This window comes from Ascaphus truei, chromosome 7 (assembly GCF_040206685.1).
Source record: "Ascaphus truei isolate aAscTru1 chromosome 7, aAscTru1.hap1, whole genome shotgun sequence".
NCBI classification, from domain to species: Eukaryota; Metazoa; Chordata; class Amphibia; order Anura; family Ascaphidae; genus Ascaphus; species Ascaphus truei.
The window spans coordinates 6,782,247-6,808,706 of NC_134489.1; the positions used below are offsets into that span (position 1 = coordinate 6,782,247).

The 26,460-nt window shown below is 44.8% G+C and overlaps 1 pseudogene; it reads left to right on the forward strand.

Annotated features, from left to right (window-relative positions):
- The window catches only part of LOC142498671 (cytochrome P450 2G1-like), a 121,315-nt pseudogene extending 96,824 nt beyond the window's left edge, over positions 1-24,491 (forward strand).
- Positions 24,492-26,460: the final 1,969 nt, after the last annotated feature.

Here is a 26,460-nt window from a genome sequence, read left to right on the forward strand (position 1 = left end):
GATACTTTCCACCTAAGCTTAAACTTTCTCTTCCTATTAGCCAAGGTCCACGAGGAGATTGACCGTGTAATCGGGAGAAACCGCAGACCAAAGATACAGGATAGAAGCCGTATGCCATACATGGACGCCGTGATCCATGAGATCCAGAGATACATCGACTTAATTCCACTGGGGGTTCCGAGGGCTACAACGCAGGACATCCAGTTTAGAGGATACAGCATACCCAAGGTGGTTGCTAAATGGATTCACCAATCCACCTGATCAGCTCTACCAATTACATAGTTACATAGTCACATGCAGTTATATGTCTATCCTGTTTAACCTATATTATATTTAGAAAACTGAGATATTCATCTTATATTTGTATTCACAGTATATTGATCTAGTGGAAGGCAAACCAAAAACACCAGTTAAACATAACCCAATAATGTCTTATAAGTGTAAAAATTAATTCCTTGCATACTCCAGTAATGGCAATGAGATTTCTCCCTGGATTAACATTCTTCCCATGTTAACTCATTTGGGGTATATGTATACTGATCCTTTTAAAAATATGTGTCACAGGAGACCTACTGGTCTACTTTTAACACCTTTTATCTTCCGGGATCAATTCACTAGGCAGGACAACATTGTTGGATATAATGGGACTTATTTGGACACACGGTCGCCACCAGGGAAGTCTGCCAGGGTTGGCATCCTGGGCCCGGTGAGTCAGAGGGCCTGGCCACTCGGGCCCCTGCGTGGATGTGCCCGTGTCATAAAAAAAATGCAGTGTGGCTGCGGGGCACTCGTGGCAGGTCTCTCTGATGTCAGCAATGGAAGTCAACTGGGCTAAGCTTCCGGCGCGCGTCAGCATCAGACACCTCGTGGGACAGACTAAGCCTGAAGCGGGGGAGAGCTGGGTCTGGTGGCAGCTGCTGTGACCTGCTGCCGGTCCCCCCCAGCCATCCTGCAGCCACCAGCCTACTACCCTCCCCCCACCCCGTAGCAACGACACCCCCTTCGCAGCCACCGGCCCTCCCGCAACAATGCCCCCTCCCTCCGTAGCAACCACACACCCCCCACAGCATCCACCGCCGCCACAGTAACCCCTCCCCCCCTTCGCAGCCACCAGCCCTCACACAACAATGGCCCCTCCCGTAGCAACCATCAGCCCCCTGCAGCAACACCCCCCATTCACAGCCACTGGAGCCCCCGCAGCAGCCACCAGCCCCCCTGCAGAAATGCCCCCCCACCCCCTCGTAGCCACTGGCCCTCCCACAGCAAAACACCCTGTAGCAGCCACCGGCCGTCTTGCATCAATGCCCCCCTGTAGCAACGGTCCCACCTTCCCAGCCCTCCCTAAGCCACCGGACTTCCCGCAGCCACTGGCCCACCCCGCAGCCACCGCCCCCCCCCCCGCTGCCACAGGGACTGACTTGAGACCATCCACAAGGTAAGTCTGATTTTTATTTGTATTGGGGGTGTATTTTATATATTTTTTAGGGGTTAGTTGGTGTATATTTTTATTTGTATTGGGTGGGGGTGTATTTTTATATGTATGGGGGTGGGTGTGTATTTTTATATGAATTGGGGGATGGGGGTGTATTTTTATATGTATTGTGGGTGTGGGGTGTATTTTTATATGTATTGGGGGATGGGGGTGTATCTTTATATGTATTGGGGGTTGTATGATTTCTGTTGGCGCCCCATTTGGGCAAGCCCACAGACACACAAAAATGCACAAAACAAGGGAATACATTATGTCTGGGGCGAGACACTAGCCTCAACTAGGTGCAGGGCGTCTGCTTCAGGAAGGCTTACCCTGTCCACTCCACGTCCAGGAACACACTTTACTCTTTTTGGGAGAGCCACCATGCTCTCCCCACTGGTTTCAGCACCTTCCAATTCTCAGAACTTGGACTGAGAACCTTGGCTCGAGAACTGCTAACACCCCAAGACCCTCCAGGGAAACTGAGGTCGAGGCACTGCAAGTGAACACATTGCTAGGACCTATTTCCCTTGAAGGAATAGATACCGGTCAGAATCCTGTATTGCAGGATTTCGAAACACTATCTTGCCTATTTTCCCAAATAAGTCCAGGCAATCTTGTTTCCAGAGTCCTAGGAGGAAACAGCTGCACGTCCTTTCCTAGACTGTTTTCTCTACCTCTCAAGGTAAAGATTACCCTCCTTTTATTCATCCACACCTCCTTGTTCCCATTATTCTCAAGGAGGGAACAGAACGTTTTCAACCACAGATATGGTCGACTCTGAGGCATCAGGACATTTCAATAACATTGAATTCGCCAAGAGCCATTAGGCACTTTTTTTGCCTAAGGAGTCCCCAGAAAGGATGGAAGTCATTGACGGTTCTCCCTTTAGCTCAACACCTATCACCCATGAGACAAGCAATTTAACTTTAATCATATATCCCAATCACCAGGAGAAGATTTATTTTCGTATTTTTCATTCACCCTTGTTTCCGGTGAGTGTGGAAATTCCATGACATGATCCATAATCCACTAATTGATTGGAAGACCAAGGTACTCACCTTTTCTTTGGAGCACTGCTAGCTCGTCTGTCTACCGAAAGTTCCTACACCATAGTGTCTGGGTATACAGAAGATTTCTTCTTCTCAAAAAAAATTGCTGCCTACTACTCCATACTTCACATGCATCATTCCTACGACTGCCCCATTGAACTATTACTGGATGCTGCCATTCCCTTTGGGAGAATCTATTCCTTCTCTGAACCGGAATTGAAGGTACTAAATGACTACCTCCAGGAGAACCTTTCTAATCATTTGATCCAACCCTCTACTTCCTCGGTGGGTGCCTCTCTCTTTTTTATGAGAAAAAATGGTGCCTCCCTACATTCCTACATTGAACTATCAGGAGCTATATAAGATCGTGATGAAGAACAGGTATCCATTACCTCTGATTCCTGAACTACTGGAAAGAATCCGGTCAACTCAGATCTTCACCAAGTTAGATCTCCAAGGATCATACAATTTGGTCCACATTTTACCAGGTGACTTGTGGAAGAGAGCTTTCCGAGCCTGCATGGGAACTACGAATACCTGATGATACCTGATAATGTGTATATCAGGGGGGACTCCATTTTGCCTGCTATATAACCATTTTATACTAACTGCCATTATGCTTTTAATCTGATGTTAACTAACCTTTTACCCACTTAATGTTGGCTGCACTTATGAACTATATATGTTCAGACATAGTTCCGGAATGAAGTAACAGGAAGTTTTAAGCCAAGAAGGCACAACTGAAATTTATGTACGGTCTCAGCACTTCAAGCAAGAATTACGATCTGTGCCCCTGTGCCCCAGACTGGCCAAACTTTGAGTTCCCAAAATGTAACTTTCCATCTGTCACTTTGAAGATAAACATAGAATAAGGGAAGTAAGCTTTGCACGAATACACTTTCGCTCGCTCGCCTATAAAACCTGACTGTAATCGTTTTATAAACAGGAGAGGTTATTGCCAACGCTCACTGGTGTCTGACTCAATTACTTCTCCTCCGAGCTGCTCGTCTTTTCCTGTCCAGCGCACTAAGAGTGGGAAAAAGGCCTCCCGGGGGCACGAGATAAATCTATCCGAGCACGAGAGACTATTCCTACGTATATAAAGTAGAGAATAAATTTACAATACCTTTTGGACTATGTAATGTCCCTGCAACATTCCAACATCTATTTAACTATGTTCTCCGGGAGTTACTGGACCAGTTCATTGTGGCATACCTGGATGAAATCCTAGTCTTTTCAGATGACATCTTTGATCACCAGAATCTCTGAAAGTATAACATTAGAAAAGTGTTATTTTCAAAAGACCAGCTTGCAATTTTTCAGCTATGTCATTTCCCCTGAGGGATTGAGTATGGAACACAGGCAAGATTCAAGCCTTGGTGGAATGGCCAATTCCTCAAAATGAGAAGGACATTCAGAGACTTGTGGGCTTTGCTTATTTCTACAGAAGTTTTATTAAAAACTTCTCTGGCATTATTCCCATTAGAATGCCTCCTGAAGCTGATTCGGTGTTTGAAGGACTGAAGTCAACTTCACCTCTGTTCCCATCCTCATTCACCCGAATCCAGAACTCTAAGGCTGCAAACCCGCTGCGGCCAGCGGGGCGCGCGGCAGCGGACAAACAGACCCTTGCCCGAATGGTCTCTGCCCCCGCTGCCTCCTTCCGGCAGGGCTAACTACATACTGTGACGCGTCAGCCGGCCGATGCTGCAAGATCCTAGTGATTTTCGGCGCTGACGCATCACGTGATACGCGAGTCAGCCAATGGGGAGGAGGGGAGGGAAGGAGCTAGATGGGAGGTGCCTTGGGTGGGGAGCAGGGAAGGAGCTGTGGGTTAAAGTGTGTGAGTATGTATGTATGTGTGTATGTGTGTATGTATGTATGTATGTATGTGTATGTATGTGTGTGTGTATGTGTATATGTATATGTGTGTGTGGGGGGGGTGGACGGCACCACGATCAGATCCCGCCCCCCTCCCTCCCACTCCCACCCCCTCCCTACCACTCCCACCCCCCTCCCGCTCCAGCTCCCAGCTCCCTACAGACCGCATATCGCGGTCTGTGTCTGTCAGCGCGCAGTCTGTCTGCAGTGCGGGCGCGCTGACTGAGGGAGCGGGGCCTTAGCCTAATTTGTCATGGAAATTGACACCTTTGAATCTGCTGTTGATACAATTCTTTCACAAAGAACTGGGCCAAAAATGCTCCTTCATTCATGCGCCTTGTATTCATACCAGATGTCGGCAGCAAATAGAAATGATGACATCGGAAACTAAAAACTTTTGGCTATAAATGCTGCATTCTGAGAGTGGAGACATTTACTTGATGGGGCCAATTATCAAGTTACCGTATTTATGGATCACAGGAACGTCAAATTCATGCGATCAGCGAAAAGACTGTCTGCTCGACAAGCCAGGTGGACTATTTTCTTCATGATTTCAGTTCCACATTTCATATCACCCCAGCACTAAGAATGGGTAGACTGATGTCTAGGTTATGGCCTAGTCCGTGTTCAGATAAAGAACAGAAATAAACTATTCTACCAAAAATAGATTTTCTGGGAGTCACGTTTTCTGCTGATCTCCTAGCGTGAATTAAGGTAGCCTACACACATGATTCTTTTGTTAACAAACCTCCACGAGAGTCTGAATTACAGTATTTCTATGTGATGATCTGTGGAACTGTAAAGACCGTCTGTTCGTCCTTAAGGAAGCAAAATTAGAAGTGCTCCAAAAAATGCATGACTCCCGACCGGTTGGCTACACAGATGTCTTCAAGAAACACAAACTGTTTTCCCGCTCTTTTAGGTGTCCTAAATTATCACAAGACATTATAGAGACTATGCCCTCTCCTCTGAGTCCTGTTCTAGGACCAAGATTCCTTGAGAATTCCCTGTGGGTTTTTTGTAGCCTCTTTTGATCCCTATTCAACCCTGGGGTCCATATCAATGGTTTTATTGTTGAACTACCAAGATCTAGTGGGAATGATACCATTCAGATAGTAGTGGATTGGCTTATGAAGATGACCCACTTCATTGCTACACAGAACCTCCCTTCTTCACTTCAGACAACCAATTTTATCTCAAAGAAGTGTTCTGTCTTCATGGGGATCTGGACAAAATCATATCTGATAGAGGGGTGCAATTCACTTCAATATTCTGCAGGACCTTCTGTACCGCTATAGGAATTTGTTTAAATTTGTCCTCCAGCTATCATCCACAATCTAATGGTCAGACAAAAAGGACCAATTAGACACTGGAGCAATATTTACGCTGTTTTGTTTGCCATCTCCTGGATGACTGGGCTGACTTTTAAACTGTAGCAGAGTTCTTTTACAATTACTCATATCATTGCTCGACACAGCCGAGCCCCTTCTTCTTGAATTTTGTGTTTCATCCAACTTTTATTCCTCGCTTTCCAACTTCTGGTTCCATTCCAGTGGTAATGGAGAAACTTGAGGTCCAAGACATCCAGGAGACTCTTAAAGAGACATTCATGAGGCCCAAGCATGAAACAAAAATGCAGCAAACAACGTAGCAGAAATTCCCCAAGATGTCTCGTCGGGGATAATGTTTGGCTTTCAACAAGGAACCTACATTGAAAGTCCCCTGCCTTAAATTGGGTCAGAAATTACTGTATTTGGTCCCTTTCACATTTCGTTACTGGTAAATCTGGTGTCCTTCAGATTGGAACTCCAGAGTTCATTAAATGGTGCATACCATCAGGGTTGGGTGCTTTTTTAAACTTAATTTATCAAGGCATCATTGCATGTATTCCTCTGTTAAACAAATGCTAGTTGATTGTAAGGAATCGGGTAACACGTCCTCTGCGGCGTGTTCCCTCCTTACCTGCTGCAGCATGCCTCCCTGCTCTGCTTAAAGACGCACGCGCACCCGCAGCCCTTCACACTGTGCCACGGAGCCTGGCTCTGCCCCCGGTCATGTTGCCCATCTGTCACGCACGGCATGTACATGTGACGTCCTGCACTGCTCCCCAGCTGTGTGGCAATTACTCCTAATTCGCTTTCACTTCTGCCTTGCTGAGCATAACCTGTGTAGCCTTGTGTTCCTGCATTTGCTGTGCCTTGCCTTGTGCCTTGTTGTTGTTTTCACCTCTATTGCTTTCTCATGTACCGACCCGGCTTGACTATAGGACTCCCTCTGGATAAAGACCCACGGCTTGACTATTGAACCTTCTCTGGAAAACGGCCTCGGCTTGCCCCATACTACCCGCACGTCTCCAACCCCTGACCACGGCTTTACGGACACCGACCATCCCACTGGCTCTGCCCTCGGACTCCGGCAAGTATCTGAACTAACCCGATTTCTACAACCCAGACCCTGCTATGCTGACTATCCACTCTCCAGGGTGCGCAGTCTTGTACTTTCCCACCTCAGTACCGGGGTCCCGCCTTGTTCGTGGTGAGCGCACGCGTTACATTGATATTGAGGCTTCCTCCTGTTGTAATATTTTTGCAACTGTCTACTCCTCCACGTATATACAGAGGCAAAGAATGTGTTTAATACCTCAGATTTCTGATCTCCAATAATTTACCTGTCCAAGAAGAATGTATTGGAGTTGATTTTACTTTCCATTGAAATCCTTTTTTCGTTTTAAAGTTTTGCTCATCTGAATGCCCATTTGCAACTAATGTTACATTCCTTATAATTCTTGAATGACGCCTCTTTCCCGTCTGCCTTTAATCATCTAAATACCTGCCTGTTTCTTTCTATTTCCTCCCCTATCTGTTTATTTTTCCACATTGGAAAAATACCTGTACTTTATATTTATTACCCAAGGGTATAAACTGATGTGTACTTATCTTACAATGTATTAAACACTGCCCATTTATCTTCTGTATATTTTCCTGCAAGAAATGTATTCCTTATGTAGCCCTGATTGGTTTTTGGGCTATAGGTCTGCTCTCCTCCTGGCAGTAAAGCCTAGTAAGGGTAGGTTTGCCAGGAGTAATCATGGGTTTTCCCCACTCATTGCAGGGTAGTGAGTCAGAGAAGGTAGTGTCATCAGGCCTTGTATCCAATTAGAGGCACAGGGGTGGTGCTTACTGGATTTGTACTTAATGCCCTGCACTTCCTGTATTTAGCCAGTCTGCCTCTACCGTGATAGAGGCTGGTTTACCCTAACCAAGCTGTCAGGGCTCAGGCAGTTTGAGGCCCTCCCCAGGGGAGTAGAGGGAAACCGTTTCCTCTTATCCCACCAGGGGACAAGGGAAGAGCAATGACTTCTCCTGGTGCCCTTTGGCTGGGAGTGGATCCATGGACACCCTGAGGGTGGATACCCTTCAAGCTACTGATCAACTGGGCTGCTGAGTACAGAGAGACAATAAAGAATCCTTTGTTTTATTATACATCCTGCCTGAGAGTGAAGTCTATTGGGAGGAGGGGGAAGAGATTCTTCTGCAGAGACTTCTCCCCATACACCTGGGGGCTGCAAGAGATGGAGGCGCTGCACCTTTGAATACTATTTGGGCAAGACCCCAGAAGCCTGTCCTGTCAGTCCCCTATAACACCAAGCGGATGACCCAGGCCCCCCTGTTACCAGCAGGTTTGCACCACACTATGCCATGTAACCAGAGCAACATTCCCTGAGAAAAGGCCCTATGTGAGATTGGGTGGGGGAAACAGGGTTACACTTAGTTTACAAAAATGTGCCTTTCTATAATTAGGAGTCTTTGTTCATCCCACATAATATGGTGTTCTGTCTTTTAAAAAAAAAAAAATAGACCGCTATGATCATTATTTCCGAAATATTCCCCGACGTGAATATTTGTTATTACATTTACAGTACATTGTTTGATATTACTAAATTCGGTAATTGAAGATTTGCTTCATTAGATGGGTGCAATTAAATGTCCTACCTTTCAATATATATGAAATAGACCTTGGTCCGATTCTTTTCTCAATTATTTCAGAGATCCACTGACTACATCTTTTACAGCATAATTTCAGTCAGTTACATCAGGTTTTCAGACATGTATGTATGTATGCCTTTATTTATATAGTGCCATTAGTGTACATAGCGCTTCACATTAGAACTACACGTGACAATCATATAAATAACAAATAATACAAATAGCAGATCATGGGAATAAGTGCTTCAGACATAAAAGTAACATTTCGGAAGAGGAGTCCCTGCTCTGGGGAGCTTACAATCTAATTGGTGGTGAGAACGTAAAGAGACCGTAGGAGAGCATTCAGGTAAGTGCGTTTGCAGGGGCCAAGCTTTATGTATTAGCCACGCTGCTACTCATATGCTTCTTTTAGCAAGTGTGTCTTAAGGTGGGTCTTAAAGATGGATGAGAGGGTGCTAGTCGGGTATTGAGGGGAAGGGCATTCCAGAGGTGCGGGGCAGAAAGTGAGAAAAGTTTAAGGCGGGAGAGGGTTTTAGATACAAAGGGGGTAGAAAGAAGACATCCTTGAGCAGAACGCAAGAGTCAGAATGGTGTATAGAGAGAAAATACGGCTGAGATGTAAGGAGGAGCAGAAGAGTGTAAAGCTTTAAAAGTGAGGAGGAGAATTGCATGTGTGATACAGGATTTGATAGGAAGCCAGGAGAGTGATTTCAGCAGGGTAGACGCTGAGACAGATTTCGGAAATAGTAGAATGATTCTGGCAGCAGCGTTTAGGATAGATTGTAGGGGAGACAGGTGAGAGGCAGGAAGGCCGGACAGCAGGAGGTTACAGCAATCGAGGGGGGAGAGAATGAGGGCCTGAGTCAAAGTTTTAGCAGTCGAGCAACAGAGGAAAGGGTGTATCTTTGTTATATTGCAGAGGAAAAAGCAACAGGTTTTAGATATGTTTTTAATGTGAGAGGTGAATGTGAGAGAGGAGTCGAGTGTGACCCCTGGGCAACGTGCTTGGGATGCTTGGTGAATGATGGTACTTCCAACACTAATGTGGATGGAGGTAGTAGGGCCAGGTTTGGGAGGAAGTATAAGGAGCTCTGTTTTCGCCATGTTAAGTTTCAGTTGGCGGATGGCCATCCAGGATGATATTCCAGAGAGACATTCAGAAACGATAGGGGCCTATGCTAGCGGCAATGACCAATCCGGACGAGGTGCATGGCAAGGGGGGGGTGCCAAGGAGCTGCTCGTGAGTGGCTGAGAGACCAGGAAGTAGTAGAGCACAGCTGAGAGTGCTGAAGACGTGGTGAAGACTCCCACGCCGAGCGGGGGGCAGAGACAGGCATAATGCACGCGCTATAAATCCTAGAAGGAAGCGCGCACTCTGTAACACCATCGTCAGAATCCAAGATGGTGGCCGCGGCAGAGTTCAAGGTATGCGCGGGGCGATGGCATGGGTAGCGATGGGGGGCAGAGGCAGCAGCCGCTGCAGTACTGGTAGTGGGTAATGAGGGGTCACGTGGCAAAGGACATGGCCCCTGATTCCTTACAGTACCCCCCCCCTTCAGGATCGACCTCAGGACGATCCATCCAAGGCTTCTGTGGAAATTTCTTGTGGAGGCGATTGAGTAGAGCTAGAGCATGAATGTCTTCCCTTGATATCCAGGAACTCTCTTCTGGACCATAGCCCTTCCAATGTACAAGGAACTGTACTTTTCCCCTGGATATACGGTAATCCACGATGGACTGCACCTCTAATTCTGAGTGTCCTTGGACCATAACAGGGTTGCGTTTACAGGCATTTGCAGAGAATCGATTGCTCTGAACGAAAGACTTGAGCAGGGATACATGGAACGCGTTGGGAATGTTCATGGATGAAGGCAACTGTAAACGGAACGTGACAGGATTGGTTTGTTCCTGAATCAAGAAAGGCCCCAAAAACCTAGGCGCCAATTTTGGGGTAGGAGTCTTCAGTCTGATATTCTTTGCTGAAAGCCAGACTCGCTCCCCTGGCTTGTAATTGGGATGAGGAGGAGCGCAGGAAAGTGTAGCAATATATGCAAGAAAAATTAACATATATAGTGCAGATTGTATTACACTGTGCAGATTGATATAATCTATAGAATAGAACTCACAAAAATCGCAGAACGTATCACATGTCAGAGATCCTTCTCTCTCTGACTGGAGCCCTTTGAACAGCAATAACCAGGATGTCCCTCAAGGCACGGGTATGCAAAAATGAAGAGAAAAGCCACAATAGTGCATACTATTCCAACATTGTATTTTTCACACAATTAACAAGAGTATATCACACTCACATTTGCCATGTTATAATCGGGTGGGGGAGAGAACCGTTGCTCGTTGTTTGGTGCAGATGCAGGCAGCTTCACAGCGTCTTGGAATCTCTTACTGTGACTTCCGCATACGTCACAGCCGTCGCGTCACTTCCGCTATCGCGTCACGGCTAAGGGCGGAAGTTCCCACTGGACGAGACCTTTGCCTGGATTCTGCGCTGTGAAGCTGCCTGCATCTGCACCAAACAACGAGCAACGGTTCTCTCCCCCACCCGATTATAACATGGCAAATGTGAGTGTGATATACTCTTGTTAATTGTGTGAAAAATACAATGTTGGAATAGTATGCACTATTGTGGCTTTTCTCTTCATTTTTGCATACCCGTGCCTTGAGGGACATCCAGGTTATTGCTGTTCAAAGGGCTCCAGTCAGAGAGAGAAGGATCTCTGACATGTGATACGTTCTGCGATTTTTGTGAGTTCTATTCTATAGATTATATCAATCTGCACAGTGTAATACAATCTGCACTATATATGTTATTTTTTCTTGCATATATTGCTACACTTTCCTGCGCTCCTCCTCATCTCCAAGCAACAAAAATCTACCATCCTGGGATCTGGAACTGTCCCATCAGAGGAAGTTGAGCTGCTCTTTTTACACTTTTACTTATCCACTATTGGTGTTATATTTTGTTTATATAAGTTGTATTCCTAACAACACTATTGGTTCATCTGGGAGTGCCCAGTCCATTCCCCACTCCCTTCCCTCCCTTTCCCTCACATCCCTTCATTCTTGTAATTGGGAGCCTGTTGACGACGATGATCTGCTTGAGACTTGAAAAATGTGACCATGGACGATCAGGTACTGGAAGAGGCATGAGTAACCCGGAAGGCTTTTGATGAAGAGTCTTGTTCTGTGCAAAAACTGGACCAGCGCGTGTAAATTTGTGAATGAGTTTTGCCATATGAGGCCACCAAAAGGTGCGTGTAACAGGGGAGTTATCCCTGTTCAAGTAATGTGCCTCTAATCCAGCAGAGTGGTGGTTAACTGCTGGTAGTCAATTAACAAACACCACCTGCCTGATTAGATTGCTTACAAAAGCCTGTCTTTTGAGACAGGAAGTGAGACTCCTTTGCTCACACCTGAGCTGAACTTTGGAGACTGAGCAGAGATTGTCTTTGATTCTCACAACTTGTCTTGAGCTCTGCCAGAAAACACAGCATAGCTGCTTTCAAGACACAGGGAAAACTTCTAAACCTGAATGCTGACACACCCTGAGGAAAAGGGGAGTTGAACCAGGGACAGAGAAAATTTTCCCTCCCAACCACAAGAAACAGATAAGACTTTCATTTAAGAGACTTCTTATATCTGCTTATTTCATGCTATATGTTTTGGGGCTGGGAGACATGCTTATCTAAGGGAGTTGTGAACGGCATAGTATTTCACTAGAAATACTCCCAAGTGAATAGAAGCTTTGTTTACCCCTTGTTTGGATGGTTTCCTGATGTTAAGGAAACAGGCGCAATAAAAAAGCCTTATTTAATTTCACAATAACGAGTCTCCCTTGCATATCTCTGTGAGCGTCCGCCCACAGTGCGCTTAATGAGAACCAAAGTTCTCTTGAAGCCGGGATGGCTGGCTGACCGGACAGAGTGACCCCATTCCAAGATCTTCTGATGAAACTTGGGGGCGGCATAAAGGGTTCCTTCCAGTACCTCTAGACCACTCAGGATCTGTGACTGAGCTTCTACGATCTTTTCAAGAGCATCAAAAGAGTTGGCGGAGACTATGCATTTCAAAGGCTAATTGTTTCTGGGATATCTTTGGATTTTCACCTCAGGAGAAAATTGTCTGGACAAGGCATCAGTTTTTATGTTCTTCGTGCCGGGGATGTACGATAGAGTGTAATTAAATCTTGGAAAAAAAAGTGCCCGGTGGGCTTGACAAGATCCTAGACGACGTGCACTTGCGATATAGAGAAGATTCTTATGATCTGTCAAAATAGCAATCGGTTCGCGGGAGCCTTCAAAGAGGTGTCGCCACTCCTGTAAAGCCATCTTGATGGCCAGGAGTTCTCTATTGCCGACATCATAGTTCTTTTCAGCAGGGGAAAACTTTTTCGAAAAAAATCCACATGGGTGCAATTTATCTCGAGGGGAGAGTCTCTGGAAGAGAATGGCACCCGCACCACAATCAGAGGCGTCCACTTCTAACGTAAATGGAAGACTATTATCAGGATGACGAAGGATGGGTGCCAAAACAAAAGCTTGCTTCAAGGTTTCAAAGGCGGAGACGACCTCCGGAGGCCACACAGATGGGTCGACTCCCTTCTAAGTAAGCGCAATGATGGGAGCTACAGTGGTAGAAAAATTCCGGATGAATTTTCTATAGTAATTGAAAAAGCCCAAAAAACGCTGAATGGCCTTAAGAGAATTGGGCAGGGGCCAATCCAAAACGGCCTTAAGTTGTTCTGGGTCCATCGAAAATCCTGTATCCGAAATGATATAGCCTAAGAAGGCAGTAGAAAACTGATGAAAAATACATTTCTCGAGCTTTGCGTAGAGATTATTGACACGGAGACGAGAGAGGACAAGTCTAGTATGCTGGACATGATCTTGAAGATTCTCAAAAAAAATTAGAATATCGTCAAGGTAAATAATTACGAAGGAATTGAGGACATCGCGGAAGACATCATTCATAAAATCATGAAAGACAGCAGGAGCATTGCATAAGCCAAATGGCATCACGAGATACTCCTAGTGTCCGCTTCTTGATTGAAGGCGGTTTTCCATTCATCGCCTTCACGAATATGTATGAGGTTGTAGGCTCCTCGGAGGTCTAGTTGGAAAAAATGTTGGCCCCTTGAAGCCTATCAAATAGTTCCGAAATCAGAGGCAAGGGATACCGTTTTTTTACAGTAATGAGATTGAGGCCCCGGTAGTCAATGCATGGTCTCAGGGATCCATCCTTTTTATTCACAAAAAAGAAACCGGCATCGGCGGGAGATGAAGAGTTGCGAATGAATCCCTTCTCAAGATTCTCTTTGATGTAGGTTGCCATGGCTTCAGTCTCTGGGATAGACAAGGGATAGGACTTAGACTTTGGCAGGACGGCACCAGGGACCAGATCCAATGGGACAATCATAGGGTCTATGAGGAGGCAGGACCTCTGACTGAGACTTGCTGAAAACATCAATGAAATCAGCATATACTTCGGGAAGAGTGGAGTTGCTATCAGAAGGCGTTTCCATTCCTGCGATAACTGTGGCAGGAGCTATGACCAGTGAGGGTTAGGCGCCTGTCTCTGGCTCCCATTGAATCAGTTTGCAGTCCCTCCAATCTACAGTAGAGGCAGCGCTTATTCTAACAAAAACCAGTGGCAATTCCCCAAAAGACCCAGGAAACACCCAGGTACATTCTGAATACATGCCTTAAACTTTCCTTAAACTAGCCCCAGCATTTCTGCATTGATTAATGGCCTATCAGATTAACAGCGGGGGGTCCCTGGCAGTCCCATTCAAACTGAATTGGACTGCCAGGGATCCCTGCTGTGTTAATCCTATGGGTCGTTAGTCAATGCAGAAATGCCTTAAACGTGCCTCAAACTAGCCCAGAACATACGCAGCACATACCCAGCACATACCCAGAATGTAAGCCGGCTAGTTTACAGCAAATGTTAGAATAAACGTTGCCTCTACTGTATGCGTGGGTTGTGATGCTGTAACCAAGGTAACCCTAGGATAACTGAAACATCAGGAGAGTGTATTACGTCAAAGGAGATGATCTCGGTGTGAGTACCGGCAGATAAAGTGAGAGGAAGAGTCTCTAACATGATGAAAGCTGGTAACAAGGGCCGTCCATCAATAGCCTGAAGTCCAATTGGTGCTTTCTTGGAGAAAAGAGAAATCTTGTTACGGGTGACGAAATCTTGGTCCACAAAATTACCACCGGAGCCTGAATCGAGAAAAGCAGCAGTAGTTACACGAAAATTCGGCCCTTCAAGCGAAACTGGGAGCATAATCCTTTTAGGGAGTTCCTCTTTAGAGAGGGAGTGAGAAGAAATTGATCCGTGGGTAAGTCTCTCTTGCGTGGCTGGTCCCGTTTGTTCCTTGGGCCTCAAAGGACAAAAACGTACCACATGATCTGGTGATCCACAATAATAGCACAGGCCCTCATTCTGACGGCAAACTCTCTCGGCTGTCCTGTCGGAAGTACGGATTTGCTGACTGCCAATATGCATGGGTTCCACATCGTAAGGAACAGGCCGAATAGCTGGAGGAGGCCTAGGGTCAGAAGACATGAACCTGGGACGTTGGCGTTCATGATGTCACTCCTGGAGGCGCTGATACACGCTTATGCACTGTGCGATCAAATCCTCCAATGCTTGGAGTCAGGGCTGGACTGCAAGTTCATCCTATACAGATTCGGACAAACCTTGACAAAATACAGCAGTAAGTGTCTCTTCGTTCCAACGAGTCTCTGCTGCGACGGTCCGGAATTCAAGTGCATATTTGGCTACGGACCTACGACCCTGAGACAAATGAACTAGAGAAGAGGCAGCAGTATCAAGCAGGAATATCAAAAACCTGCTGGAATTCTTGGCAGAAGAGCTGGTAATTTGAGGTGAACTCCGAACGCAGTTCCCAGATGGGAGAAGCCCAGGCCAAGGCATCCCCTGTTAAGAGAGAGTAAACATAGGCTACCTTGGTGCATCCGGTAGGAAAGAGGCTTAGATACATTTCAAACTGAATTTCACTCTGGTTCAAAAAACCATGACAGGCCAGAGGGTCACCCGCATATGCTTTAGGCGTAGGGATTCTGAGTTCCGATGGCCGGGCGCTTCCAGGTGCGGCTGCAGCTGGTGGCGGAGTGGGCTGTAGTGAGAGAGAGGATAGCTGTTGAATCAAATCAGAAATCTGCGTTCCCAAAGCTTGGATACATTGTGTAAGGGGCGAAAGTAGTTGGCCCACCTCAGCCAGGTCTGCATTTGGGCTCTGCATAATGTCACGCTGTGCAGCCCGCAGACCAGACCAGTCCCCTGTACTGAGGTGGGATGTAGAGTATACACACCGACAGCAGAGGGGGCATGTCCGGGATGTGGTGTAGTAGCGTAGCCAGGCCTGGGTGTAGATAAAGAATGGTCAAGTACTTGCCGAGTCCGAGGATATAGAAAGTTCCGTAGTCAAAATCCGTAGCTGAGTCCAAGGGTCTTAGAGGTAGAGTAGTCAGTAGGAAAGCCGAGTTCAGGAGCCAGAGGGGGTATTCAGACGAGCCGGGTCAATAGCTGTAGGAATAAACACAAAGAGACCACGACACAGGTTCCAGGCAACACAGGTAGCAAGAAACTATGGAGAGCAAGAAAGTGAAAGCAAAGCAGGATATTTAAAGCGGCAATGACCAATCCGGACAAGGGGCATGGCGGGAGCGTGTCGAGGAGTTGCTCGTGAGTGGCTGAGAGAGCAGGAAGTAGTAGAGCACAAGTGACAGTGCTGGAGACGTGGTGAAGACTCCCACGCTGAGCGGGGGGCAGAGACAGGCATAATGCGCGTGCTATAAATCCTAGAAGGAAGCGTACGCTCTGTAACACCAGCGCAAGAATCCAAGATGGCGGCCGCGGCTGAGTTCAAGGTATGCGCGGGGCGGTGGCATGGGTAGCGACGGGGGGGCAGGGGCAGCAGCCACCCCAGTACTGGTAAGGAAGGGGCACGCCAAAGGGGATGTGGCCCCGATTTCTTACAGCCCTTTTGTTCTGTCACTAAGTAACTATAGTATTAACGGTCTTCCTAATGTTTTAAGACGAGTCTCTATTGTATTGTTTTACTAACTATTTAACTAACCTTTGATTCCAAATTCCTGACACTTTACTATCCAAGTCAGCAGACATTAAACATATCAAGTTTTATACAAAAGGGAAATTAATGAATTAATATAGATTCTTAAGTTACATAAAACATTTCTTCACCTGCCTGTCTTCAGACTGATTTATGCCTTCTTATCGTTGCAGAGGCAGCTAATCATTTTCTAATATAATTTCTAACTTAATACTGTATTACTTATTTTAACTAGTTACATGTTGTGTATATATATATATATATATATATATATATATATGTGTATTAACAATATAACATCTTTATTATTCAGACTTGAAATCGTCCTATCTTCAGTAAGGTTCCTTTCCTGGTTAATTCCTTAATAATTTGGTTCATGTAGTTGTCTTTTAGAGCAATCAAAAATTAGTTTCCTTTTGGTGTACTGCTCAACTAATTGCTCCATGTGATGCCCAGATAATTAAAATCACCCATTCTTTAAATATGACTTAGTTTTGCTGTATTTACCATTTGCAAAAGTAATTTGAGTTTCTTAATCGCACAAATATTTGGTGGTTTATAACTGATCCAGAGCAACATTTTTTAGTACTTCTAACTACACTGAAAAATTATATCTACAATTTCAAAATGTTCATCAATCCCTTCATCCATATCTCCCTTATACTGTAATACATTTTAATTCTCTTTTTACATATACAGATACTATACTATCTCTTCTATTTACTTGCACCCTCCAAAAAGGGGAATAACCCTCTAAATTGACTGCACAGTCATACATCTCACCATATCTCAGTAAATAGGCTGGTTATAATACTGCAGATCTTCACAGCTCCAGATAAGGGAATGTTAACACTTCTATTATATAGTCCCCCATCTATCACAGTGAATTCAGAAGTAACAAAGCAAAAATAAACAATGTTCCATAGATCAGTGCTACCAATTCTCGGTAACAGTCTGTTAACTGATGAACACAATAAGCTTGCTTGGAGAAGGGACTGTTAAGGCATCATGGAGTCTGCTATACAATCAGTAATCATGCTCAGAAAAAAGGAACGGTATTGATATAAGTCCTGGTTGATAATGCAGATCGTATCTGTGTTAAGCAGTACCCTCTGGTTCTCTTCCTTAATGGACTACCTCATTAGAGCTATTGTTTGTATTGTCCAGCAATATTACTCCCACTGTTTGTGACCATAGTGTGGTAAGTAAATGGTAGTACTCATGATATGATGCCATCCATTCTACGTGTGCATTTCTCACACTGTTGAGTAAGTGCAGAAAATCCAGGAAAGGAAAAAACGGAGCACAGCAGCAAAAATGGAAGGGCTACAATAGTAAGGCTAAACTAAAATCAATTTAATGAGTAAAGTGACAGCATGGCATGCATACGGTAAGTCAACTCTAAATCACTGTGCCTATTGTTCCCCATCTCCCAAAGATCCATAAGGCTAAGGCCCCGCTGCACACGCCCGCACGGCCGCCTTGCTTGCTGGCGGCGTGTGCAATTCACTGCACCGCGATCTGCAGCGATTTTTTTCCTGGCACACGGGGGAGTGGCCAAAATGGGTGGGGGGCGTGGCCATGATGTGAGGGGGTGGGACCGCCCCACAGCGCAGCACTGCAGCTGCCCCTCAGCCCCTCGGCAAACTCGGCCCCCTCCGCTCCTCAGACCCTCAGACCCTCGGCACTCACACACACACAGGCACCCTCACACACACCGGCACCCTCACACACTCACAGGCTCACAGGCACTCACACACACTCACAGGCTCACAGGCACTCACACACACACACAGGCACTCGGGGGGGGGTGAATCGGAGGGGGATCAGAGCAGGATGGGAATCGGAAGGGGGATCGGAGCAGAGGGGGGAAATTGGAGCAGGGGGGTAAATGGAATGGGGGGGGCAGAGCAGGGGGGGAATCAGAGGGGGGAAATCGGAATGGGAGGGTGAATGGAAGGGGGGATCTGAGCAGGGGGGGAAATCGGATTGGCTGCTGGGATCCAATCCGTGATTGGTTCCCTTGCATGCCACGTGACGCGGCACTCGCCGAAATCACAAGCTCCTTGTAGCTCCTGCTGGCTGACGCGTCACAGCACGCAGACAGCCACGCCGGAAGGAGCCAGCGGGGACCTCAAGAATAGAGGCAAGCAGCTGGTGGTCCGTGGCCACGCGCGCAGCTGGCCGCAGTGGGACCAAAGCCTAAGTCTCTGGTCTGCCCTCCTGGCAGGCCTATTATATTGAGCATTGGATCTTTGGGAGATGGTGTATCTAGGTACATGGATTTTTATTTATAACCTTTGGTTAAAGCTCCCCCATCCTCTTTAAGAGATTCATCTAAATTATTTTCAATCATTCAAGATATTTCCTTATCTAATACTTACACTTGGGACACATTAGATGGTACTTCCTTGTACACCGTCATTATGTTAAGAATCGGGGAACACGTCCCTTTCAGCGCGCTCCCTCCTTACCTCCTGCTGTACAGCCTTCAGCTCAGACTCTGAGAGCGCGTTCCCCACCGTGTGCTTCCTCTCTGCCCCATGCTGTGCAGGCCCCGCGCCACTTACAGAGCACGCGCGTCCACAGAGGGCTTTCAAGGATTACACAGAGCTTGGCTCTGGCCCTCCGCTTGGGATGCGTGGTCGCCCCGCGCGGCGCGCACACATGACTTGCCTGCACCGCTCCCCAGCTGTGCATCAACTTTAATCTCCCTCACATGTCTCCTGCATTGTCTACAGCCTTTCCCTGCCTCCGTTGCACTCACACCTCTGCTCCTCGCCTCTGTTCTATTGGTCTTCACTCACTATATATGCTCAGCTGTCCCATTCATTCTTTGGCTGAGCGTAGTCATAGGTGACTTTGTGTCCCCACTTCCCTGTATCTGCCTTGTTTCTGTTCCTGTGTGTACTTTTTTGCTGCTTGCCTCCCTGTGTACCAACCTGGCCAGACTTTGGACCATTCTCTGGATTACTGACCCCGGCTTGCTTCTGACCTTCCGCTCTTCTTCATCCTTGACCATGGCTAACGGACTCTCGGCCACTCTCCTGGCTGCAACCCTAGACAACAGCACTCTGGACTCCGACTACACACCTGGCACCGACCTATGACTTTGGCAAGTACTACGACTAACCCAGTCTCTCCAATCCAGATCCGGCGATCTTGACTATCCACCCTCCAGGCGTGCCTCCGCTGCTGTGGGTGCTCAGTATAATACTTCCCACCTCAGTTCCGGGGTCCTGCCTTGTTCATGGCGAGCGCAAGCATTACACATTACTCACCAAATAGGTATTAAAGCCATTGGTCACTTTCTTAATTTATCTAATCTCTACACAGCACAGAGCATTTTTATATTAATTGTATTATATTTCTATTACAGCATAATTTTTTTCTGTTTGATAAACAGTTTTACTTACAGAAACAAGGCACAGCAATGGGCACTTCATTTGCATCATCTAATGCTATGGGCTACTGGGAATCTATACACATCTTCGGTGACACTAACCCATTTCGTAATAATATAATTTTTTATCGTCATTATATAGATGACTTACTCTTAATTTGGCATGGAGACACTGAATCCCTATTATCCTTATTGACTACTTGAACCGAAATACATACAATTTGACATTTCCATCTGTATATAATAATAATAATAATAATAATAATAATAATAATATCAGTTAAATATTTATATTTACACAACACAAAAAGCCAGCAACTGACATAAATAAATCACAACCTAAATCAGTCGGTAAATCTATATAAATAATAAGATACTGACGGTTCTGGGGATAAAATAGAATATGAACACAAAAGAAAAAAGAAAAGTATCCCACATAAAGCAAAATGTAACAACGTTTATTAAGAGAACACGCCACATAAAACACAAAAATTAGATTTATATTTGTTTATTGATATTAATCAAACTATCCAAACATAAATTTTTAGAAAAGCAAATTCACGCAATTCCTTACTAAAGGCCAACAGTGGCCATCCCAGGCCATTGCTGAGGGGCATTCCAAGAGGACAATACCTCAGATTGCGAAGAACATGCTCAAACGATGAGACGTTCTTGAAACAATATGAGCTACTGAACAGAAGGTTTAAATATAGTGGTTATAGAGATCAGGACATTAATCAAGCTTTTGAAAAAGTATATCGGGAAAACAGGTCTGATTTGTTGAATAAAGTGAATAATAAGGACGAATGGAAACAGAGAAAAACATCAGAATAACAAAAAACTTACTGATGACATTTTACTTTTCATAACTGCGTATAGCAAACAAGCAAATCAAATAAAAACTATTGTGGACAAATACTGGGAAGTTTTGAGATTAGATAGGGATCTGAGAAAATACGCCAGATCTTATCCTCGATTTGTATACAGGAAGGCAAAGACCATTGGTCATCATCTCTCTCCTAGTCTCTTTAAATCCAATGCTGGGTTTAATTAAGGAAAGAACGCTCTGAAGGGCTTCCACAAGTGCGGCAATTGCAAATATGCCATTCAGCTTAAATCTGTGAAATGTAAATATACAAATTATAGACACAAACGTCAAACCTTTATGACTTGTAATACAAGTTACTGTATGTCATTTATGTCCTGAGATGTGCTTGTGGCAGCCCTCACGTGGGCAAAACTATCAGGCCACTAAATACAAGGATTACAGAACACCTGAGGTCTATTAGGAGCAAAGATGCTAAATATCCAGTCTCCAGGCATTTCTCAAATTGCCCCCTGGGTTCTCTTACCACTTTTACATTCAGTGCTTTGGAACATGTTCAGTTACACACCAAGGGAGGCAATAGAGAAGCAGTTTTAAACTGCAGAGAGATGTATTGGATTTATACCCTTGGGTCTTTGGCACCCGGGGATATGAATACCGACTGGGAATTAAAACATTTCCTTGTCTAATATGCATTACATTCTTTGCATTAATTAAGTTCTGCTTCCATCTCTGGATTTAATATATGAGGATATGTATAATGGTTCTTTATTCTTACAGGGGGTTTCGGTACCCTGTTTTATAATATTATAAGAGTAGATCATTGGTTTATCCTAAGTTTCCTACTGTTTCTGCATAGATTGCACTGTCTGATACATTGATGTATCTAAGTATAAATTACTATTTACTGACAGATAATGTGTTCCGTTTACATAGTTACACTATTTTGTGTTACTGTTTACTACCTGTATTTGCTACTTAAGAAAGCTATTCATTTGGAGTAATTTAGGAGATTTTTTCTCATAATGATTTATTCATCTGATGATGTAGATTATCCAAGTATATTAGTTTATTTTCTAGTACCCTTAGTAGCAATGTACAGCACCCTGTATCTGTTTATATCTATACAAATAGACCATTTTTTCGATATAACATATAGATCGTTATTTTGCAAGCTCCATATATTCTATTTATTTTTTCATTAATATGGGCTTGTTATCTTATAGATCTTTTTATGTTATTATTGAGAATATCTATCTAGAATATAAGTAAACAAGTGAACTGAGTTCCTTTGAATTTTGTTTTCCACGGTAAGTGCTATTGTAGTTGTTTTATAAATGATTTTGACATAGTCTAATGTATGTTTATATCATAATACAGTATGTAGTGTCGTTGTTTTTAATAGAATCAGCATGTATGATAGGCTTGCTTCTCCACCTGGAGGGTGTCATGGCAGATAGTGGAAAGACTATCTCCTTTCTCTCCGGTCTCGCTGATACCACACTTGCACGGCACCCGGTGTCACGTCACTTCCGGTTGGGGGAACAAGTTCAATAGTGTTACATACTCTGACGAAGCGCTGATAAATTAGTGAAACGCGTTAGAGTTCACTTACTGTATGCATGCCATGCTGTCACTTTACTCATTAAATTGATTTTACTCCAGCCTTACTATTGTAGCCCTTCCATTTTTTGCTGCTGTGCTCTGTTTTTTCCTTCCCTAGATTTTCTGAATCCAGAAGTAAATCTTTGTTCATCTACTGTACCTGTATGTACTGTATCAAGGTGTAAAAGGTTTACTTTGACACACATTTCTGCTTTAGGTCTTATTCATTGTTCCAAGCGGTTTAAAAAATAGTGTTCTTTTACCTGACTTAAAAAAAGGATTTGAGAGCCTTTGGGGAAAAGCTATAGTGACCATATTTTAGAAAGAGTTATTTAATATAAATGCTTTGAAAGCATGAAAGAAAAGAGGCTTCCTAAAATAGATCAGTTAAAAAAAAATAGAATATGAAAGATTAGTCTGTCAATAAAAAATAGTGGTGCTCTTGGACTGCAAATCAAAAAGTAGGTACACTCCCTACCACCTAGTACTTTCACTACTGACTTTATTATAACATGTGCATCATGTAACTCTTCCTTAACCCAACCCTAATTTCTTGTAGCAAAAGCTAATGCACAAAGAGAAAGAAAAATTTGAGCAAAGTGCCTTCATACTGTACATTGATGCTAGTAGACTGTCAGTTTTGAAGAAAAATACTTTTCCTGCACACAGTCAAAATCTCATAGCTGTATGTTGGGCATTCTTTATTTGTAACTTCAGGGAATATTGAATGAAGTTTATAATTTATTGAATGACCTATTTTTTACAGGGTACCGATGTGTTTCTGATGCTTGGCTCCGTGCTAAGAGATCCCAACTTTTTCCCGTACCCTCAGGAATTCAATCCCAAAAACTTCTTGAATGAACATGGCGAATTTAAGAAGAATGATGCCTTTGTGCCTCTCTCCGCAGGTAGACAATACTGTTACTGAAAAAAATATACTTAAGAAGTAAGATGGAACAAGTTCAACATTTAGGCCCAAATTTAAAATCTGGTGCTATTTATAGCCAATTTGCTAAACAGTGGTAGGCATTTGCACTTGCTAACAGTTATCCCCATCATAAGCCATTAACAATTGCTAACTGATTTTTCTGGTTAGTGAATAGACATTAAATATTCTCAGCGATCTAGAAGTATGGAGTCATATAATCTGCATTTATGATGCATTTGTATACACTGTTCCAAACACTTTTGTAATTCTCCAAATCAATTATCAACTGTGTGGCACAACTTTGTTACAATGTACTGTAGCTATTCAGTGATACATCATACACCCTCACCTTTCCTGTGTGTTCCTCAGGAAAGAGGGCCTGCCTCGGGGAGGCTCTGATTCGGATTGAGCTCTTCCTCTTCTTCACCACAATTCTGCATAGCTTCACCCTGAAGTCTCCTCTTCCACCCGAGGAAATAATCATCACTCCAAATGTGTCTGGATTGGGGAATTTTCCAAAGCCGTACAAGATGTCTGTTATTCCTCGTTAAATCTCTCAGTCCTCATTAACCGTGCCATCCAAAAATGTTGTGTACTGTATTTAGAAAATATTGTACTGTAGGTTCAATGTACACTATAATACCGTACCTTTTAGGTGTCCAATCTGTGAGTTGATCATAGTTGAAATTATAGTGTACATACAGTACTGTACCTCACAGGTCTCTTTTTCACATGCACAGAGGTTTTTCAAACCTCATAGCTATTTTTTATATGTGTACAGAGCTTTTCAAAAACTATGGGGCCTATGCTCTAAGACTTAAAAAAAAATCGCCGGGCCATTTATATCATCATTTTTTTGAGCGTTGCTATCCCGGTATTCAGAAAACCTTGATTACCTGCGATAGCAAAATTCCCAAAACAGCGAGTAGCCAGCGGCGTGATGACTGCCTCTCTGAAAAGGCCTTACCCAGTGATTCCTTTCAGCTATAGATAGATGCTCAGCGAGAGCCGCCTCTCCCTGCACAAATCTCACCAGAAATTAATGTTTTTTTTAATATAAAATGTTATTACTATTGTAGATGAGCAGAGGGTTTCCGGAGCAGAACCGCATTGTTTTCAAATCCGGGGACCCCTGTTTCCCGGATACAGGCCCCATTATGGGGTGCCGGTATCTCCTATACATTTTATTCCCACGATCACGTGACCCGGGGCATTTAAATGCATAGGAGATACCGGCATCCCATAACGGAGTCTGTATCACAGGAAGCAGAGGGTCCCCAGATCTCACATCAATGCGATTCCACTCTGGAGACCCCCTGCTCATCTACACTAGTTATAAAATGTATTTTTTCTACCTCCACATGATTGATACCATAGGTCGCGGGTCTCCTGGGGTCCTCGGGTTGTCCCTGTGGGTGTCTGGGGGCCCTCGGGTGTCCAGGTGTTCTCAGGTGGTCCCTGTGGGTCTCTAAGGGCTCTTGGGTGGTCTCTGTAGATGTCCATGGGTCCTAGGTTAGTCCCCGTGGGTGTTGGTTGGCTCTCGGGTGGTCCCCACGGGTGTCCAGGGATCCTCAGGTGATTCCTGTGGGTATCTGTGGGCGTGGTCCCCATGGGTGTCTGGGGGTCCACAGGTGGTACAAAAAATTGTCTGGGGTCCTCAGGTGGTCTTCATGGGTGTTTGTGGACACTCGGGTGCTCCCTGTGGGTGTCCAGGGGTCCTCGGTGTGTCCCTTTGGGTATCTGTGGGACCTTGGGTGGTCCCATTGGGTATATGGGGGTCCTCAGGTGTCCCCCACGGTGTCTGAAGGCCCTCGGGTGGTCCCGCAGTTGTCCGGGTTCCTCAGGTTGTCCCCGTAGGTGTCTGGGGGTCCTCGGGAGATCCCTTTGGTGTCTGAGAGCCCTCGGGTGGTTCCCGCTGATGTCCGAGGCTCCTTAGGTGGTCTGCACGGGTGACTGTGCACCCTCGGATTGTCCCTGTTGGTGTAGGTGCAGGTGGTCACCGCAGTGTCTTGGGGCCCTCGGGTGGTCTCGTAGGTTTCCGGGGTTCCTGAGGTGGTCCCCCGTGGGTGTCTGTGGGCCCTTGGGTTGTCCCCGCGGGTGTTTGGGGGTCCATAGGTGGTCCCTGCAGCCTGCAGTACCAATCATGTGTACAAATCTTTTTTTCTATACATTAAAATAAATACACCCCCTTCCCCCCAATACATACAGTACTGTAATGAGCAAAATAACTATTATCCAGGTATGGAAAATTGCTAATTTGCCCATTATTAAATAAAACATTAGCCAGCCTGCATAAATAAATTAAATACACCTTTCTATTTACCCTTGCCATCGTGAAGGGTGTCCTCCCTTCATGCCATCATCCCTTAATGTGATGTCATATCCTTTTGAACTAATGTAACCTATCACATGGTGCAGAAAACCAATGGGATGTCTTCAATTCCATTGGCTGTAATACCACATGATATAGCCATGTGGTTGTAAGGATGGCCGGTTAGTCGCTAAGGTATTGAAATTGACTGTAAATGCTTTTTTATTGCATGGGATTTATGCCAGGGTGCTGATATTATTGGGTTTCAGCTCTGGAGACACCAGGGCATCAATACGATGCAGAAAAATTGCATTTTTTTTTCTAAGTCCTGTCTTGTCGCCTCTCAGCAGGTTGTCACCACCTTCACGCCAACTTTTCCTGCCATGACGATTTTGGGAGAAACTCGCCATTCTAGAGCCGCGATAGGCCTCAATAAACTAGAGTAATCACAGCCACTAGAATTGCACGAGTTTCAGAACCTGCCAATAAGTGACTTATCGCCGCTCACTCTGTGATTTTTTTTTTTGAAAGCTCAAAATGTTGTCGATTTAGTATTTTATCGCCCACTTATCGACGCTTACAGAATAGTAGTAGGCATTTTGGCCAATAAGTGCTCGATAAGTTGCTTTATGAATGCTTAGTGCATAGGCCCCTATATGTTTCTTCTTCTCATGTACCGAGCTATACTAAGCTCATATGTCTCTTCTTAACGTGTACACAGCTTTCCAAACCTATTGTGATACACAATTATCAAAACCTTTCAGATCTCTTCTTCTCTTTGACACAACTTTAAAAATCTCATGCTTTTGTTCTTCATGTGTACAGAGCTTTCCAATCCTTGCATGTCTCTTCTTTTTATATGTTCAGACCTTTCCAACCCG